Genomic DNA, 19,961 nt, shown 5'->3' on the forward strand with positions numbered 1-19,961 from the left:
CTCACACCCTCCCACTCAGCCTCACAGCACCACCTCAATTATAAACAGTCACATACAACTCCCATGAGGTGCTCAGTGTTCATCCACCCCACTCCTACCCCACCAGACTGTGAGTTTATGAGGACAGGAACCCAGCTGTTTTGTTCAGCATTAGAGCCCCAGCACCCAAAGCACATTAGATTCTTCTAAATGCTTTGTTGAGTGAAAGGCTGGCTGGTTGGGTGGATGGATGGATGGATGGATGGCTGGATGGCTGCCTGGATGGATGAATGGATGGATGGATGGATGGATGGATGGATGGATGGATGGATGCATGGTGCACAGCACCCAGGGCCGTGCTGCCACAGCCTTGGTCGGGCTACCTCTCTGAGCCTGGGTTTCCTAGGCTATAGTCTGGGGTTTGTAACCTTCTCAACCTTGTAGAGCAAGACCCTACTCATGGCTTGGTACTGTTGGAGTTCATAAACACCAGTGTTGCACCTTCCCTTGGGGTCCCAGCCACCGTCTACTCTAGCCGGAGAAGCTTCTCTGGACCAAGAGTCTTCTCCTGTGGTCTGAGGCTGGTCTTCTATCAGAGGTACTGAGGCTTGGGGTATCAACTCTCTGTGTGGGGTCCACACATCACAGACAGGGGCCACCCCCCCAGTCAGTGCCCCATCTATCTTCATGGTCATAGACACTGTGACACTAGCAGGGAAGGGAATTGGGGTGACATGGGCACCTCCTGAAGGTCCCAATTCTCTGTTGCCCCAGCCAAAGATGGCCACTGAGACTGTGTATAGACTCTCCCAGCTGCTGAGCCCAGGAAGAGGTTCAAGAGGGAAATGAGGTGGCAGGAAGGTCTCGATGTGTACTCCCAGGAAAGAGAATAGTAATTGTATGTGCTCTGGCGGCTCATCCTTGGGTAATGAGAAGCCACCTCGTCAACCAGAACGTTGACCAGGACATGGGACTCAGCTGGGCAACTGAGCAGCAGCAGGACAGGGGCCAGGGACCCCCACCACCCCATAGGTTTCCTTCCAGAGGGAGCAAAGTGGGGCCAGCCCCAAATCACTGACCACACTACCCACCCCCTTAACCCCTTTCTGCTCACTCCTCTTTACCCCCCCCCCAACACACACTTCGCCCTCTATTTGAGCCACTGTGGCTTCTTTTGTGCCCTCCTGCAGGGACTGCCCCAACTGGGGGGAGCTGCTGATGGATGATGATTATCCCTTGAAAGCCCAGTGCTCTGCTCCCCACAGGGGAACAGCAATGCTTTCCTAGGTCTGGTCAGGGAAACAAACACACATGCGCACACACACACACACACACACACACAGAATGGAGTGACTGTATCCAGCTCCATTTAGTACTGGTGGCAAAAATATCAGCCCAACTTGGCCCAACTTGGGTTCCTATTTTTAAAAATGTTAGACTCACTAATTAAGATACATCTTCTAAAAGTTCAACACATTTACATTTATCATGAGCACTTTTTTTTAAATTTGCATTTTCTAAAGTGCTTTTAGCTTTTTAAAACACTTTTACACTTACATTATATCACTACAACTGTCATGACAGAAGTATGGCCACTATTAATAAGTCTATGACGTAAGTGAAAAAACTGAGGGATACACAGCAAATAACTTGTGTGAGCCAGCAAAGAAACACACTCGTGAGTGACCATGCATGCCAGCACCAGGATGCTCTCTACACCTGCTTTCTTATCTAGTTTTATCCTCACAAGAACCTGCAGAAGTGGGAGTGGCCATGACAGTCCATTTTACAGATGAGGAGACAGAGGCTCTGAGGGTTAAATGCTCACTCAGCTCATATAACCAGAAGAGAATGGAGCTGAGCTACAGCTTGGTTTACAGCACTGCTGAACCCTTTCATCCCCTCTGTAAAAGATCACCACTCCTTCACTAAGGAAGTTTGGCCCCTTTGGGACATCCTTTTTGAAATGGTAGGGCCCATCTCCGGGGGATTTATGCACTGGGATTGTCTCAAACTCTAAGATCTTAGACCCTGGGCACTGGTTCCATGCCCCACTCGCCATCTGGCTGGGTTTCTTTAGGAAGCCCCTCACCATTCTAATCCAAAATGGAAGAAACATCAGATTTTATGAGGGTCAGTGTAGATGACCACAGTAGATATTAGTGACGTACCCCAAATAGTCTGGTTCTCCTTTCCAGGAATGTCGCAGGAGGCCACCCCCTGGCCTCTTGGAGTTAGGTATGGCCATGCAAACAGTGGAGGAAGTTTTGAGAGCCAATTCACATTAGCTTCATATCCCTTTTGTCTTGCCTTGACAATAACAGAGACAAGAGATAGAGCCTAGTCCTTAAGTAAAGATGATCCGTCCCCAGCTAATGCACAATGGTCATGTAGTATAAGGGAGAAATGTGTTGCTTTTAGTTTCTGAGATTTGGGGAATGTTTGTTACAGCAGCAAACTCAGCCTGTGCTAACTACTACAATAATATCTTAGAAAACAGTTTATTTCTAGATAAATGCTTTACTATAACATGTATTTACCTCATTCATCTCATCTATAAAATTGGGATAATATGTCATAAGGACTAAATGAATAACACATATAAGTGAGTATACATGTGCATTATATATGTTAACTATCATTAGTAATGTTGTTCTTGCTCTTATTTCTTCCATAACCTTTTCCCCTATATGCTCCAATTCCTGAGCAGGACCAGCCTAGAGGTGTGTAAGGGGAGGTGTTGGGAGTTGCCGGCAGAGCTAAGAGTGTAGAGAGCAGGGTGAGGCCAGGTCTTCCCAGGGGCAGTCAGCTCTGCAGATGATCCAGACCTTGCACGGTGTCACTGTGACAGCAGCTGGCTTATCTGCCATCTTTAAAACAAGTTCACTATAAAAGTCATGCATATTCTCTACTTTAAAAACTTGGGGAAAATATGTACGTCTAAAGAGAAAAACAAAAATTGTCTATAATCGTGCTCTGGCAGATAACCTCTTTTAATATTTTTTATTATGTCCTTCTCTTATGTTTTCCTTTCACCATTTCACTTTTCCAAATGGGACTTAAACTGCACATAGCTGTCTGGGCAACCTATGCTGCCTTTCTGGTTTGGTTTGGATTGGTTTGGTTTGGTTACTAAAAATATGTCAAAAACATTTTCCCACTTTATTAAATATTTCTCTATGAAATAATTTTTGTGCAGCTTAACAAGGCACATATGAATGTGCAACAGTTAAATTACCAATTCCTAATTCAAAATTCAACCGCAAAATCACTGAGCATTCACTATGTGCCTTGCACTGAGCTAGTGCTAATGATAAATTGCTGAAAAAATTAGACCCAGTCCAGTCAGGGAGCTCACCCTTCATTATCTCTTGGGGAGACTCAGGTTCTTGCTCTTGGGGAAGCAGTGCAGGGATGTTATAAATAGTGGCCCAGAGGACATTCTAAAACCTAACTCTTGGTGCCCAAAAAGCCTGACATGAGATTGTTCTAGATGCCGGATAAAATATAACAAACACCTGCTTAAACATACAGCTGAATTCAAAAAGAAATGAGGGTAAATACCAGGGACCCAAAATAGTAAAAGTTATGGAAACCAGAGGCTAAGTAGTGGTAGTACTTCAGACGCCTGGTGTGAGTAGGAGGGGTGATGGGGTCTGCTTATGCACCTTAGGGCTTGGGTTCACAGCTATACATACGCAGAAGAGTTTGTGGGCCCAGACAGGGTGCCGGGTTGTGGCTGAGATCCCTACATATCGTGGCACCTCAAGACACTCCATATTTGGTGGAAGGGTGGATTGCACCTTGCAAAGAGGGATAATAAGGATGCTTTTCTGTTTTTGCTCAAAGTGAGAGAAAATGATCCCTGAGAATTTGTAAATTCAAGACTCATGTCACATAGGCTTAAGGTCCAAATTTATTGTACCTCATGGCTTACATACCACACATACCAAAAAATCAACATGAAAAGTATTCTTGAGCTGCTCATACCTCCACAGACATCTGGCAGATATAAATGTCAATTCCCTCAATCCAGGTCACAAAGAAGCACCATGGATGAAGCTTGCTTCCCCAAATTACAAAACAGTTGAGGAAGTGGGATGTTGGGAGCAAGACTCAAGAGAAACAACAGAGAATTGGGCCTCTAAATACTTCAAAAATGGAATTAGCTAATAATAACTATAAAATGTATAAAACTACTAAACACATGAAGGAAGAAATAGAAATTATACGTACGAAGTATTATGTGAAAAGAGAAGGCAGGTGCTCAGATAAAATGTTGAAAGCTGCATGTGTTGGCTTCAGGCATTTCTCATTTCCCACAAGGATTCCTCTGTCACTATTGTGTTTGACTGCAAGTAACAGAAAATCCAACTCACCAACAGTGGTCTGGTCCACCAGGATGATGGTGGGTGATATTTTTTTTATATAATCACAAGTTCAGAGGAGGTCTTCTGTTGGCACTGGTTCAACTATTCAGCTATGGCATCTCTGGTCCAGGCTCCTGTCCCTCCACTTGGCTTGCCTTAGTAAACCATTTTTAATTCTCATCCTTACTGCCTCATGGTTACAGGGTGGCTGGTGCCACTCCAGTTATTGTGTGACTGAAGGAGGAAGGGGGGAAAGAAATGTGAAGGGTGAAGGGCCAGCTACAAATGTCCCTGCTTCTCCAGAACCACCACCATCACCATTACTACCATAGCCCAAAGCACTACCATCACCACCCTCACCACCAACAACATCAACACCATAACTACCACCACCATCAACACTACCCAAATCACCCACCATAGCCACCACCATCACCAAAATCATCACCTCCCCCACCACCATCACCACCTTTACCACCAACACCAACACCACCAACACCACCTCCACCAACATTATCACACCTGCTGAAGTCTTAGCCTGTGTTTCACTGGTGGGAACCATGATTTATATCCACCAGCAGCCTCAGAGAGGCTGAGAAAGTGAGTGTGTCACCTGAAACTTGATACATCTCTGACCCAAACAACCTGAGATTCCTTTAGCAATGAAAGATGAGAGGAAAGGGTGTTTGATGTGTAAGCAACCAATATTGTTCCACAAGCCCCCAAGTTCTGACCCCTGGCACACACACCATAGCCCCTTCTGGTGATTTAGGTGGAAAGAAGAGACACAGGGGCCATATCAAACTTCAGGAGGAATTTTTCAAGCTACTCTCCCCTCCCTCCTATACCCAAGATTCCATTGTGCCCCCCGGGCGTGTGTTCGCCATGCCCTATTCCTACACATGTAGTCACTGAGGCACCAAACATGTGGTGCCGCTCAGATGTGCCAAGGCTGGCATGAAGATTACAGCTATGCACTTTGACAACCAGTCCTGGAAACTAAGGTCCACGCTATCCTCCATAATCTCCCCCACATGCTTTACTCCCTCTCTGACTCCCAGAGAAACCCTTCTTCTCCTCTTGAGGACACTTCCTTCCAGAAGACTCCTGTGTGGCAACAGGGGTTTGGCAAGAAGTTTCTTAACTAAAGGTGAATTTAGGGTCCTGCTAAAGAAATAAAAAGTGTCATTAAAAGTAAAACAGCAGGAGATAATGTTAAGCCAGCTTAAGAAAGCACATTCTTCAATCATGTTCACAATCACCACGGAAGTATGAACCATATATATTTATTCAATGACCACACAAAGGGGAACTTAAGATAAAGTCTCTGGTATGAATTCCACTGCCGGCTATTAGCTGGCAAAGTTGTGCTTATTTGGAAGTCATAAAATCTTATGAACAGTTAATACTCCAGGCTTGTCAAAAATTCCACCAGAATTAGCTCAAAGTCACAATGTTTTGCTGATTCTGGGGATAATACTGAAAACCACCACGAGAAAGTTCCAGAAGCTGTCCCACAAGTATCACTGGTGGTAGGAACAGCTGTCCATGCTAACCTTGTGTCCAGGCCACAGCCCTCGGTGGAATCTGACTGTAAAACCCAAGACTAATTTGAGACATGTGAGAGCACAAAACCTGCACGGAATTAAGTGACGGGCCGTCGGATCACAAAATAGCAGTTTGATTTTTGACGAAGCTCAGAGTGAGCTCTATCAAGAGGCAGGACAGAGCCAGCGGAGCTCAAGGAGGAAATTCACTTGCTGAAAATCCTGAAAGTCTGCGTTAGAAAACACATTACAACCTCTACATTTCCATGCTTCAATCCACTAAAGTTCCAAATCCTTTCTATTTCCATTTTTTAATATAAATTGCGTAGTATTCAGTTCGTGATGAGTCGGATTTACTTTCAATAACTGAGAGCAATTAAGACCGTTATTCATGCCCAGGGCTACAAGTCTGGGTGCCCCGGGAAATTCCAAGGGCTGGGGCATATGCTTCCACGCAGGGGGTGCAGGGGCTGGCGATGCAAAGGGGCCCTGCCCAGGGCGGGAGGAACAGAAGAGACAGACGTAGCTCTGGGCTGATGGCGGGAGGGGGATAGTGCCACCAGAGAGGGGTGGGGAGAGGGAAATAGAGGCAACAAGAAGAGAGGAACCCCGGTGGAGTGAAAATGCGGATATTGGCCTCCTTGGGGCTGGAACTGGTCTTCAGTAGATTCCTTAGGCCTAGGAAGAGCAGCTGGTGCAGTAACCACAGTGCCCCACAAATGGATGGAGAACACTCTCGCCTACATCCCAGCCCCCTTTCCCCAGGCAGCCTGTCCTTTTCTCCATGGAGGTGGCATAACTGTCCTCCCCATCACCCCCAACCCAATCTGCAGGAGGGGCTTAGAGAGGAGGATGGAGACCAACTCTCAGACATCTGATGGAGTACAGAAGCAGAGAGGCCTACCACAGCGTGGCTGGGTGACCTTGGCCAAGGAACAAGACTTCTTTGACCCTCAGTTTCCTTATCTGTAAAATAGGGCTGGAAATATTCTTTATCATATAGCATGTTTGTGTGGTGCACTTAGAACAGCACCTGTCATGTATAAAGCACCGAAGGTGTTAACCTGTTGCTGTCCTCATTTACAGAGAAGAAAACTGAGGCAGATAGAGGTTAAGTGATTTGTCAAGACCACACCCTGGCAAGAGGTTGAACCAGCAGTAAAACTCAGGCTGCTTTCCCTGAGGTGGAAGCACAGGTGGGGACCCCTCATGGGCCTTGAGGGCAATGTGTGCCTACTGCCTCCGCGCTCTGTTCCCGGCAGGGTGTGCAGAGAGGTGGGCGCACAGGTTGGGTGAGAAAGATGGGCTTGGTGACTGTGGTCCCACACACGCTGACGCTCACCTGCAGCCAAGTTCTGAGGCTGGCCTAGGAGGTGCTCTAGGGAAGGTCAGCAGCGGGCACCCTCTACTGCACGGCCCCTCGGTTCCCCTCATACTGAAGTCCTTGACTGTCCACAGCCCACAGTCTTGCACAACACTCCAGTCACCAGCTGTGTGTGTAGGCCAGTCACTCCACGGGACAACAGGAAATCCCCCTCCAAAGGCTGCTGTGAGGGTAGTATATGCCTGTGCCACCAAGGCTGTCAAGCTCAGAGCCTACTGGGCTAGGGCTCAGTCAGTATTATTCCAGTTCCTCCATTATCTCCTGTCTGCCCCCTAAACTATTTATATGCATTTCCCCAACTTTCTTCTGGGTGAGGTTTTCCCAGGTTTTCCCACGGCTCTGAGGAGTGAGGTTGCCACCAAATGCCTCCAGCCAGGGAAGAGGACATGGCCAGGATGAGTGACCACAATACCCCCGACCATATGGACATCAACCCAACCACCAGTGCCCAGGAGAAGGGTAGCACAACAGCACCTATCTGGCAAGGAGGCTCTGTGGAGCTAATGGGCTGAACCAAGTAAAGCCCTTGCTCTAAGTGGCTGAGTTCAACATTGTTCGCTAGTACTGGGAGAGTTTTTTAAAAAGAAGAAATGAGGGACGCCTGGGCGGCTCAGCTGTTAAGCATCTGCCTTCAGCTTAGGTAATGATCCCAGGGTCCTGGGATCGAGTCCTGCATGGGGCTCCCTGCTCAATGGGGAGCCTGCTTCTCCCTCTCACCCTCCCCTTGCTTGTGTTCCCTCTCTCGCTGTCTCTATCAGATAAATAAATAAAATCTTAAAAAAAAAAAAAAGGAAGAAATGAGGAAAGGGTAGATGTCACTGTGCCACTGCTGTGGAAGGACAGAGGCTGTGGAGGTCTAGCATGCCTGGTGGTTACATAAGGCGATCACTGACTCCAGTCGGGGCTTAGCGAGCATCTAGGATCTCCCCGCGCTGCTCCACAGGGCCTGAGGAGCCACGCGAGGAGAGAGGCCCGCCCTGGATGCTGCACAGTAGGAGATGCTCAGGCACCCAGCCGTGGAGCAAGTCTCCTTCCCACCCTTTGTTGTCCTCTTCAAGAGTTGTTTTTGGGTGCTTTAAGATAATCGTGTACTGTTTCTCCTGGTATTCCTGGGGTACGTCCTAGTTTGTCATGGTGTAGTGATACTGGATTTAATTTTTTACTATTTAGTGTATTTATGTTTACTTTAAAAGTGTAGTTGGTCCACGGTTGTGTGCGTGCATGGGTTCATGTATGCACGTGCGCACGTGACTGCTGACCTCATCAAGTTTTGACATCAAGGAAATTCTATGGGAAGTGCTAAAGTTTGGCCAATTTTGACTATAAAATTGTTTTGACCGATTAGGAAATATGATCGAAAAAAGTATCATATTGGTAACAGCAATAAAAATGAATACATAGATATGTTTCCCTCCACAGCACTGTTCTTTTTAACTGATGTCATTTACATACAACAAAATGCATAGATCTTCACTTTCCAGTCCAAGAATTTTGACAGTTTACAAACACCCAAATCTAGTTCTAGAATATTTTCATCACCCAGAAAGTTTCCACAGCCTATTTTTCTGTTAATCCTCCACACATATTCAAAATCAATCACTATTTGATTTCTATTACCAGAGATTAATTTTGCTTGTTCTAGAAATTCATATCAATGAAACATACCGCATGAACTCCTTTGTATCTGGTTTCTTTCATGCAGCATAATATTTTTATTAGTTTTTTATTTAAATTTTAGTTAAATTTACTTAACATATAATGTATTATTTGTTTCAGGGGTACAGGTCTGTGATTCATCAGTCTTATATAACACCCACTGCACATTACAACACATGCCCTCCTTAATGGCCATCACCCAGTTACTCCACCCCCCCACCTCCTCCCCTCCAGCAGCCCTCAGTCTGTTTCCTATGATTAAGAGTCTCTTATGGTTTGTCTCCCTCTCTGGTTTCTTCTTGTTTTATTTTTCCCTCCCTTCCCCTATGATCCTCTGCTTTGTTTCTTAAATTCCACATATCAGTGAGATCATATGAAAATTGTCTTTCTCTGATTGACTTATTTCGCTTAGCATAATACCCTCTAGTTCCATCCACGTTGCTGCAAATGGCAAGATTTCTTTTTTTTTTTTTTTGATGGTGTGCAGCGTATTTTTGAGATTCAACCACATAGCAGTGTAGCAACAGTTCATTTTATTGCTAAGTAGTATTCCATTATTTGAGTATATCAGAATTGTTTCATTCATTCACCTATGCATGGGATGTGTCCAATGCTTGGTTATTTGAATAAAGCTGTAATGCACATTGATGTACGGCCTTTTTAAGGACTCTTGGGTAAATACCTAGGAGTGGAATTCCCAGGTCATGGGATACATACATGTTTAGCTTTACAAGGAATTGCCATCCTATTTTACATGCCCACCAACAAGGTATGAGAGTTTCAGAGGCTCCACACCTGATATTGTCAGTTGTCTTAATTTTAATTAATATTAATTAATTTAATAATCTAATAAGTATATAGTGGTTTTCACTGATGCCTATTAATGTTGAGTATCTCTTTACATTTTTATTGGCCATTTATACACCTTCTTTTGTGACTTGTCTATAAGTATTTTGCTCATTTTTTTAAAGATTATTTATTTATTTGAGAGACAGAGAGAGCACTTGCAGGCGAGTGGGGGGTGGGGTAGGGGAGAAGGGCAGAGGGAGATGGAGAGAATTCTCAAGCAGACTGCCTGTTGAGCACGGGGCCCAACAAGGGGCTCAATCTCAGGACCCCGAGATCACAACCTGAGCTGAAACCAGGAGTCAGACACTCAAGCAACTATTTTGCTTATTTTTAGTTGGGTTGTCTATTAATGATTTTAGGAATTCTTTGCATATTGTGAATACGAATCCTTTGTCAGATATCTACATTATGAATATGTTCTCCTCATTTGTGGTTTCCTGCTCATTTTGTGTTAATAGTATCTTTTGACAAGTATAAATGTTACTTTTGATGATGTCTAGTTATGTTTTGTGTTTTTCATGCTAGTCTGGTCAGTGTCTTTGTCTTCCCCAAAATTGCAAATATTCTCCTATCTCTTCTTATAAAAGACTTATGGTTCTACATTCACTTTTAGGTGAATGATCCATCTTGAATTACTTTCTGTGCAGTATTAAGTTTATTTTTGGTACAGATACCCAGTTTGTTTAGCACCATTTATTTAAAAAGTTTGCCTTTCCCCTTTGAATTAACTTGGTTCCTTGATCAAAAACCAAGTAAAAGGAAGAGGCATCTGCACTCCCATGCTCATTGCAGCATTATTTACAATAGCCAAGATGTGGAAACAGCCCAAATAACCACTGACAAATGAAAGAATAGATAGGTAGATAGATAGATAGATAGATAGATGATAGATATTCCATAAAATGGAATACTATTAAACCTTTAAAAAGAGAGAAATCCTACCATTTGTGACGATATGGATAAACCTGGAAGACATTATAAGTGAAATAAGCAGATGCATAAATACAAATACTGCATGATCTCATTTATAATGGTATACTTAAAAAAAAAAAAAAGCCAAACTCATTGCAACAGCAAGTGGAAAAGTAGTCACCAAGGGCTGAGGCATGAGAGAATGGGGGAGATTTTTGTCAAATCAATTGACCACATTGTGCAGGTTTATTTTGCAACTCTTTTCTGTCCCACACATGCGTTTGTCTATGTTTATGGCAGTGCTTTTCCATCTTGATTACTGTAGCTTTATTGCAAGTCTAAAAATCAGGTAGTACACCTCCTCCATTTTGTTCTTTTTCAAAGTGTTTTTTGGCTGTTCTATATTTTTTACTTTTCCATATAAATTTTAGAATCAGCTTTCTTCAAAAAGACTGTTGGAATTTTATTTGGGATTATGTTGAATCTAGAAGCCATTTGGAGAAAATTGACATTTTTTCAATACTGTGAACTCGAATCCATGAACATGGTATATCTCCCCATTAACTTGACTCTTATTTCATTTCTCTTAACAATGTTTGTGCAAATTTCAGTATGGAAGTCTTGCTCATCTTTTTAATGTTATTTTTTTAAAGTAGTTTTAATCTCATTTTTGTAGGTTTTTGCATATCTCCTTTATAAGACTGAAGATACTCTCTTCTATTTCTGGCTGAGTTTTTTTTAATCATGAATATGTGTTGAATTTTATCAAACGCTTCTTCTGCATTTATTGAGATAATGATATGCTTTTTCTCCTTTAGTTTAGTTTTCTTTATTCCCTGCCTTATGGTGGTAAATTTCCAAATGAAATTTGGAATTTCCAAAAATGAAATTTTGGAATAGTAAATGAAATTCCCAACTCTGGGATACATCCCACTTTGTATTATATATTATTCTTTCTGTGTATTCTATGTATTACTGAATTAAATTTGCTAATACTTTGTTAAGAAATTTTGCATATGTGTCTAGGAAGGATATTAATCTCTAACTAGTCTATAATTTTCTTGTCACATTTTGGAATCAGGGCTGTGAGCTGGCCTCATAAAATGAGGTAAAAAATATTCCCTCCTCCTCTATTTTCTCCAAAGAGATTTGTCAAGTTGGTATTAGTTCTTCCTTAAATGTTTGACAGATTTCCTAGAGAAGCCACTGGACCTGGAGTTTTCTATGTATAAAGTCTTTTATTTTTTATTTTTTTGACAGAGACAGAGTCAGCCAGTGAGAGAGGGAACACAAGCCGGGGAAGTGGGAGAGGAAGAAGCAGGCTCATAGCAGAGGAGCCTGATGTGGGGCTCGATCCCACAACGCTGGGATCACGCCCTGAGCCGAAGGCAGACGCTTAACCGCTGTGCCACCCAGGCGCCCCTAAAGTCTTTTAATTATAAGTTCAATATCTTTGATAGACATTGGGTGATTTAGACTTTCTATTCTTGTGTGAGTTTTAGGAATTTGCCACTTTCAAGGAATTTATTTCCTCTAAGCTGTTGAGTTTATTGACACGGACTCGTAATAGCTCTATCACTTTAATGTCTGTATGACCTGGAATGGAAAGGTTTTTTATTTTTGTTTTTGTTTTTATTGGAAGATTTATGTTGTTTCACTATCATCTGCCCCCCATTGATTCTGATGAAAAGTCAATGTAAGTTCTTTTCATTCCTTGTTCCTCTGTATAAAATGTCTTTTTTTCCCTGGCTGCTATGAAGGTTTAATCTTTATCTTGGGTTTCAGTAGCTTGCCTATGACATGTCAAGGTATGGTTTTATTTGTGTTTATACTGCTTGAGATTCACTGTGATTCTTCAATCAGTGTTGATGTATTTCATCAATGTTGTTAAATTCTCTATTATCTATGCTAAATATTTCTTCTTCCTCAAATTCTATCACCTCTCCTTCTGATCCTCCACTTACACATATATTGGACCATTTGTTATTGATACAAGCTTTGGATACTTTTCTATTTTTTATATTCCTTTCTCTTTGTATTTCAGTTTGGAGATTTTCTCTTAACCTTTTAACCTCAGTCTTCAAGTTCGCTGATTATTTTCATTATTGTTCATAAGCTCAGCCAATAAATCTTGCATTTTTGATGAAGTATCTTTTATTTCTAGAATTTCCATTTAGTTCTTCAATATTGTTCCCATATCTCTGTTGAAATTCCCCTAATGTGTGCACAAGCTGTCTATCTTTCCTGATGGATCCCTTACTAGTTGTATCATAGCTATATTAAAATCCCTTTCTGACAATTCCAACATCTGGGCCATCTCTGGGTCTACTCCTATTGATTACTTCTTCTTTTGACCATCGGTTGTTTCTCTGTATGCATCATCACTTTTTTGCTTTGGTTTGGTTTGGATTTTGGTATATTAGACTTTGTAAAACAATCATTGAAACCAAAGTTAGTGATATTTACTTCCCAGTAAAGGACCTTCCCCTTCTGCCAGGCCACTATTGTGGAAGGTGGAGCTATACTGGGGCTTTAGTGCAGCTTTAGTTAGTAAGTGGGTGCAGACTTGCTATGATTGGACTTCTTGGGATTTGAATCCACTCTGCCAGACCAGGTGCTGTTCTGTTTTTATCCCATTATTTGTGTTCTATTTTCTATTCATTGCTTTCTTCTGTTTCTATGTATCTGGCTGTTTCCTTCTTACTCCCATTTAAAATACGTTTCTCCCCACTTTCCCACTGCACCAGGGATAGAAGTAGTGATGGGCTTCTTCTATTTTCTGGAACTTGGTACACTTAAGTTTCTTTATAATCTCAGTTCTCCAGTAGGGTTCTTTAAACTATAATTTTGTACTTATCAACTTACTCTCACTGTTAAGGTGAATTACTCAACAAAGATTATTGAGAAAATTGACATGTAATTTTTTAAAAAAAATTATCTCTATCTCATATATATTATAATAATATAAATCCCAGATGGATTTAAAATTTAAATATCAAAAAGATAAAATGAAAGTGCCAAAAGAATTTATTTAATATGACTTTCAGATAGTCCAGTGGTGTGGAAAGATGGTCTAAACACAACACCAAGATAAGAAAACATAAAGCAAAATGGATGACTTTGACTAAACAGAAAATTAGAATTTATATATGTGAAAAAATCTGAATTAAAAGATAAAGGAAAATCTGTGAGAAATTACTTCTAAGATCTATGATATATAGGAGGTTAATACTATTAATATTTAAAGAATATTAACAATAAAAAAGATAAACATCTCAATAGAAAAATAAACTAAGGCAACAAGTGAGTAGTTTGCAAAAGAAGAAAATAAATGGCAAAAAAATCAATTCATTTTAATTAGTAATTGAATAAATGCAAATTGAAACAAGCGAGATACCATTTTTCACCTATCAACTTCCTATAATTTTAAAATAATATTAGTCCTTCATTCAATAAATATCTGTTCAATATTTTCTACATGCAGGATCTGTATACATCCCTGGGAGCTGGCATCCAGAAGTGAATTGACAGTCTCTGCCCTTAGGACATTAGGACCTAGTGTGGCCAAGATAAGGTAGTAAGTGTAAGGGAGGAAGAAGAAAAGGAAAAGAAAGGGAGCTGGGAAGTAATGGGGAAGAGGGAATGTCTCTTTTACACAAAACGAACAGGGGAGGCAATTCTAACCAAATGTTACCTGAGCAGAGACCTAAAGAAAATGAAGGCCATTTGGATGTCTGGGGGAAAGATTTTCAGGCAGACAGATCAGCAAGTTAAAGGCTTCTGAGGGGAGAACATGCTAGACACACTCAGGATACTAACAGGGAAGCTGTCCTCTTTGGAACAGAGTGGGAGCATGCAGTGATGGAGTCAGGGACCTGATATTCCTGGAAACTAGTATTCTCATACAGTGCTACCACACCTATTCATTGGCAAACCTTTTTGAAGGACAACTTGACAATATTTATCAAAAGCTTTGAACCACACATACACTTTGATCCCAAAATTCAAAATTTCCACATTAACCCTAATGCAATAATCAGATGAGTGCACAAAGATATACATACACAAATGTTTATCACAGTATTATGTACAATGTAACCTAAATTTTCAACATTTTTGATTATTTAAATTATGGCATATTCACCCAATGGAATTCTGTATAGAATAATGATATATTTGTCCATTTCTTGACAAGAAAAGGTGTTCATAACATGTTTTAAAATGGAGAACATAGATTATAGAATGATATGTATTCTATGATTCCTTTTAACTAAAATGTTTATTCATATGCATTTATATACATAGAAAAAATCTGGAAATGCAAATATCAGAATATTAATGATAGTGTCATCTTGGTGGTGGGATTGCAATAATTTTTTTAACTGGAAGTTTATATCTCTTGATCCCCTTCACCTATTTCACCCACCCACTCACCCCTCACCTCTGGCAACCACCAGTTTGTTCTCTGTATTCATGAGTCTGTTTCTGGTTTGTTTGTTTTGTTTTTTAGATTCCACGTGTAAGTGAAATCATATGGTATTTGTCTTTCTACGTTTGACTTGTTTCACTTAGCATAATACCCAACATCCATGCAGCCTCAAATGGCAAGATCTCATTCTTCTTTATGTTTAAGTAATATTCCATTGTATTTATACCATGTCTTCTTTACCCATTCACCAGTCAATGGACATTTAGGGTGTTTCCATATCTCAGCTATTGTAAATAATGCTGCAATAAACATATATGCACAAAAAAATGGTGCATATGTCTTTTCAAATTAGTGTTTTTATTTTCTTTGTGTAATTACAGTAGTGTAGTAGAATTACTCTATCATATGGTATTTCTGTTTTTAGTTTTTTGAGGAACCTCCATACGGTTTTCCATAGTGGCTGCCCCAATTTACATTCCCACCAACAGTGCATGAGTTTTCCCTTTTCTCCACATCCTCACCAAAACATGTTATTTCTTGTCTTTGTGATACTAGCCATTCTGACAGGTGTGAGGTGATATCTCATTGTGGTTTGATTTACATTTCCCTAATGACTAGTGACGTTGAACATCTTTTCATGTGTCTGTTGGCCATCTGTATGTCTGTATAGAAATGCAGTAATTTTTATCCTTTTTTATTGAATAACATGCTTAATTTTCTTAGTCGCCTTCTATTTATATAACTTAGAAATAATGTTTTTAAAATCAAAAGATCCACCAAAATGATAAAGAGAATTTTTTATCAAGTTTTTTATTTTAATTTAGTATAGTTAACATACAACGTATTAGTAGTTTCAGGTGTACAAGATAGTGATTCAACACTTCCATACTACACGCTGTGCTCATCACAAGTGCACTCCTTAATCCCCATCAACAATTTCATCCATCTCCCATTCCCACCTTCCCTCTGATAACCATTAGTGTGTTCTCTACCATTAAGAGTCTGTTTCTTAAAGAAGTTGCTGTGGCCATGTTGAAGAGGTTACAGCCTATGTTCTCATCTATGATTTTTATGGATTCCTGTCTTACATCGAGGTCTTTCATCCATTTGGAGTTTATCTTTGTGTATGGTGTGAGAGAGTGGTCAAGTTTCATTCTTTTGTATATAGTTGTCCAATTTTCCCAGCACAATTTATTGAAGAGACTGTCTTTTTTCCACTGGATAAAGAAGATGTGGTCCATATATACAATGGAATATTACTCATCCACCAGAAAGAACGATTACCCAACATTTGCAGCAACATGGACGGGACTGGAGGAGATTATACTAAGTGAAATAAGTCAAGCAGAGAAAGACAATTATCATATGGCTTCACTCATTTGTGGGACATAAGGAATAGCAGGGAGATTGGCAGGAGAAGGAAGGGAAGAATGAAGGGGGAGTAAACAGAAAGGGGATTGAACCACGAGAGACTGTGGACTCTTGGAAACAAACTGAGGGTTTCAGAGGGGAGCAAGGTGGGGGGATGGTTTAGCCCAGTGATGGGTATGAAGGAGGGCACATATTGCATGGAGCACTGGGTGTTATACGCAAACAATGAATCGTGGAACCCTACATCAAAAACTAATGATGTGCTGTATGGTGACTAACATAACATAATAAAAAAAAGAGTCTGTTTCTTGGTTCGTCTCTTTCTGATAAGAGGAAACGTTCTTAAAAGATGAGTCTCAGGGGCGCCTGGGTGGCACAGCGGTTGAGCGTCTGCCTTCGGCTCAGGGCATGATCCTGGCATTATGGGATCGAGCCCCACATCAGGCTCTTCCGCTATGAGCCTGCTTCTTCCTCTCCCACTCCCCCTGCTTGTGTTCCCTCTCTCGCTGGCTTTCTCTACCTCAGTCGAATAAATAAATAAAATCTTTAAAAAAAAAAAAAAGATGAGTCTCAGAAAGAAGCAAAGGAAAAGAAGACAAGGTTGAAGACAAGATTCTCTTTGACTGCCATTAAGAGTTTTTCTGTGTTGGGCGCCTGGGTGGCTCAGTTGGTTAAGCATCTGCCTTCAGCTCAGGTCATAATCCCGAAGTCCCAGGACTGAGCACCACATCAGGCTCCTCACTCAGCGCGGGAGTCTGCTTCTCCCTCTGCCCCTCACCCCACCCTCATGCTCTCTCTCTCACTCTCTCTCTCAAATAAATAAATAAAATCTTTTTTTTTTAAGGAGGTTTTCTTTGTCTTCCATTTTCACAGGTTTAATTATGATGTGTCAACATAATTTCTTTGGTATTATCATATTTGGGGTTCACTCAGTTTCTTGAATGTGTAGCTTTATGCATTTTGCCAAATACAATATGTTTCAGCCATTATTTCTCCAAATACTCTTCCAGTCCCCCTCTCTTCAGCTGGACTCCAGTGATACATAACACACATGTTGGATCTTTTGTTATTATTCCAGAAGTCACTGAGGCTTTGATTTTTTTTGTTTTTGTTTTTGTTTTCAGTCTATTTTGTCTCCATGGTTCAGATTAGGTCAATTCTGTTGTTCTGCTGTCAAGTTCATGGATATCCTATTCTCTGTCACCTCCACTCTACTATGAGCTGTTTCAAATTTCCATTATTATATTTTTCAGGTATGGTTTTCATAACTTCTATTTGCTAAGATTTTCTGTTTTTTAATTTGTTTCAAGAGACTCTGTTATTACTTGTAGATGCATTTTTATGCATTTTTATCACGGCGACTTTAAAAATCTTGCCAGAAGGCACCTGGGTGGCTCAGTTGGTTAATCTTCCAACTCTTGATTTCAGCTTGGGTCCTGATCTCAGGGTCATGGGATCAGGCCCTGCATCAGGCCCTGTGCTGAGTGTGGAGTCTGCTTGAGATTCTCCCTCTCCCTCTCCTGCTGCCACACTCCTTTCTCACCATCTCTCTCTCTCAAATAAACAAATCTTAAGAAATAAAAAAGTAAAATAAAAAAAAAAAACCCTTGCCAGTTAATTCCAACATCTGATTCATCTCTGTGTTGGCATTAATTAATTTTCTTCTCATATTCAAGTTGTAAGCTCCCTGGTTCTTGGTATACTGCGTGATTTTCTATTGCATCCTTGACTACTATGTTTGGAGACATAGTGTATGGTTAAACATCTAATTCTAGTAGTCAGTTGCCAGTTTAGTTTCAGCATACAGGTCCTGGCCTATTTTCATGGTCTGTTTCCAATGAAGATATCATTTTCAGAACTTATGGTACTATTTTGGTCTGCTTAGTTGATCTAGTGCTGCTGGGGTTTCTGCTGATCCCTGCTGGTGCTTAAGGGACAGATGAGATTGCTTCAGACTCAGCCAACTGATGCTTCTAGGTAGTGGAGGGATTCTCCATCCCGCAGGGATGAAGGGACTTCCCAGGCTGGGCACTAGTGAGGGTAGGGTACCCCTTGCTGGTGCCACCGTTTCTGGGGAGGGGAGAGGAGTGTCAGGCCCAGGAGGGACAGAAAACACTTCCCCTGGCCACTTATTGTCATCAGACCTCCTGGCTGAGCTTTCTTGCTCGCCTGTTTTCAGCATCACTGCCAGGGGGAAGAATGAGCCCACCAGGCCTCCTTACATTGCTAGCTTGGGGGCTGGGAAACACCAGGCCTCGGTCCCTTCTTCTATCAAGAGGGTTCATGAGCAGCCCTGCCCTGTTTCAAACCAGCTTGCCTTCCTCCTCCACCTTCCAGAGCCCTCCTTTGCTTGTCTCTTGTGCCATTTCCAAGGTCTGTAGCTACACTTAGCAGGGAAGAGCATGGAAAAATGCATCTATACCACCTTGTCCAGACCAGAAGCTGAGACATTGTGTTTTATTTCTCCATCTACTCTGGTCTGCCTGAGAGCACCATCCCAATGTGCAGCAGACAAAACCTGATTTTGCCCATCCAGTCACTCCCTTCCAGTCCAGTGACTGTTAAGCCTTTATTTCTTAGTTTGTTTGGGAAAAGTTTAAATTCACACAGAAGTAGAGAGAGTAGCATAATGAACCTGCACCTGTCCTTCCCCAGCATCTGCAATTAGCAGCCCATGCCCATCAGGCCACATATGCACCCATTCACCACTCGGGCATTTTTTTAAAGATTTTATTTATTTATTTATTTATTTATTTATTTATTTGAGAAAGAGAAGGAAAGGCAGGGGTGGGGGGCACAAGCAGGGGAAACGGGCAGAGGGAGATGAAGAAGCAGACACCACACTGAGCAGGAAGCCCAATGCAGGGCTCAATCCCAGGACCCTGGGATCATGACCCGAGCCGAAGGCAGACGGTTAGCCGACTGAGCCACCCAGGTGCCCACCCTTAGGGCATTTTAAAGTAAATTCTGTAAGTGCCTCAGTTTGTGTCTCTAACCAACAGCGATCCTCAAACGCTCTCTTCAGACAGCCTGGCCTCTACTTGCAAGGCTCAAATAAACATTTGGTCTTTCAGAATTCCAAATTCTTCAAGAGACCCCAGAACAAGGGGGCAGGCAAGATTCACCGGCTGCAAGCTACTGCCAGGCATGTCAGCCACTGCCCCACGTGGGGAGGCTGCTCGAGCCTACTGGGCAAGCAGTCCTGGCCGCCACAGGAATATCCTGCCCCCAGTGGTCCATGGGAGCCGCCCTGCCCAGCCCAGGTCTCAGTCAGGTTCTACAACCCCACTTGAGGCATCAGGCCCCATCTCTGCCACAAAGGAACCAAGGCTGCTTAGGAAAAGAAACGGCCCGTGCACCCCTCTAAGCATGCAGTCCACCATATTTTATCCTGCTGGGGCTTCCCCTGTTGGCACAGGCAGCCCTGCATAGCCGACTACACCCGGCAGTTCCAAAGGGACAAG

This window comes from Ursus arctos, unplaced genomic scaffold (genome assembly GCF_023065955.2).
Source record: "Ursus arctos isolate Adak ecotype North America unplaced genomic scaffold, UrsArc2.0 scaffold_1, whole genome shotgun sequence".
Taxonomy (NCBI): Eukaryota; Metazoa; Chordata; class Mammalia; order Carnivora; family Ursidae; genus Ursus; species Ursus arctos.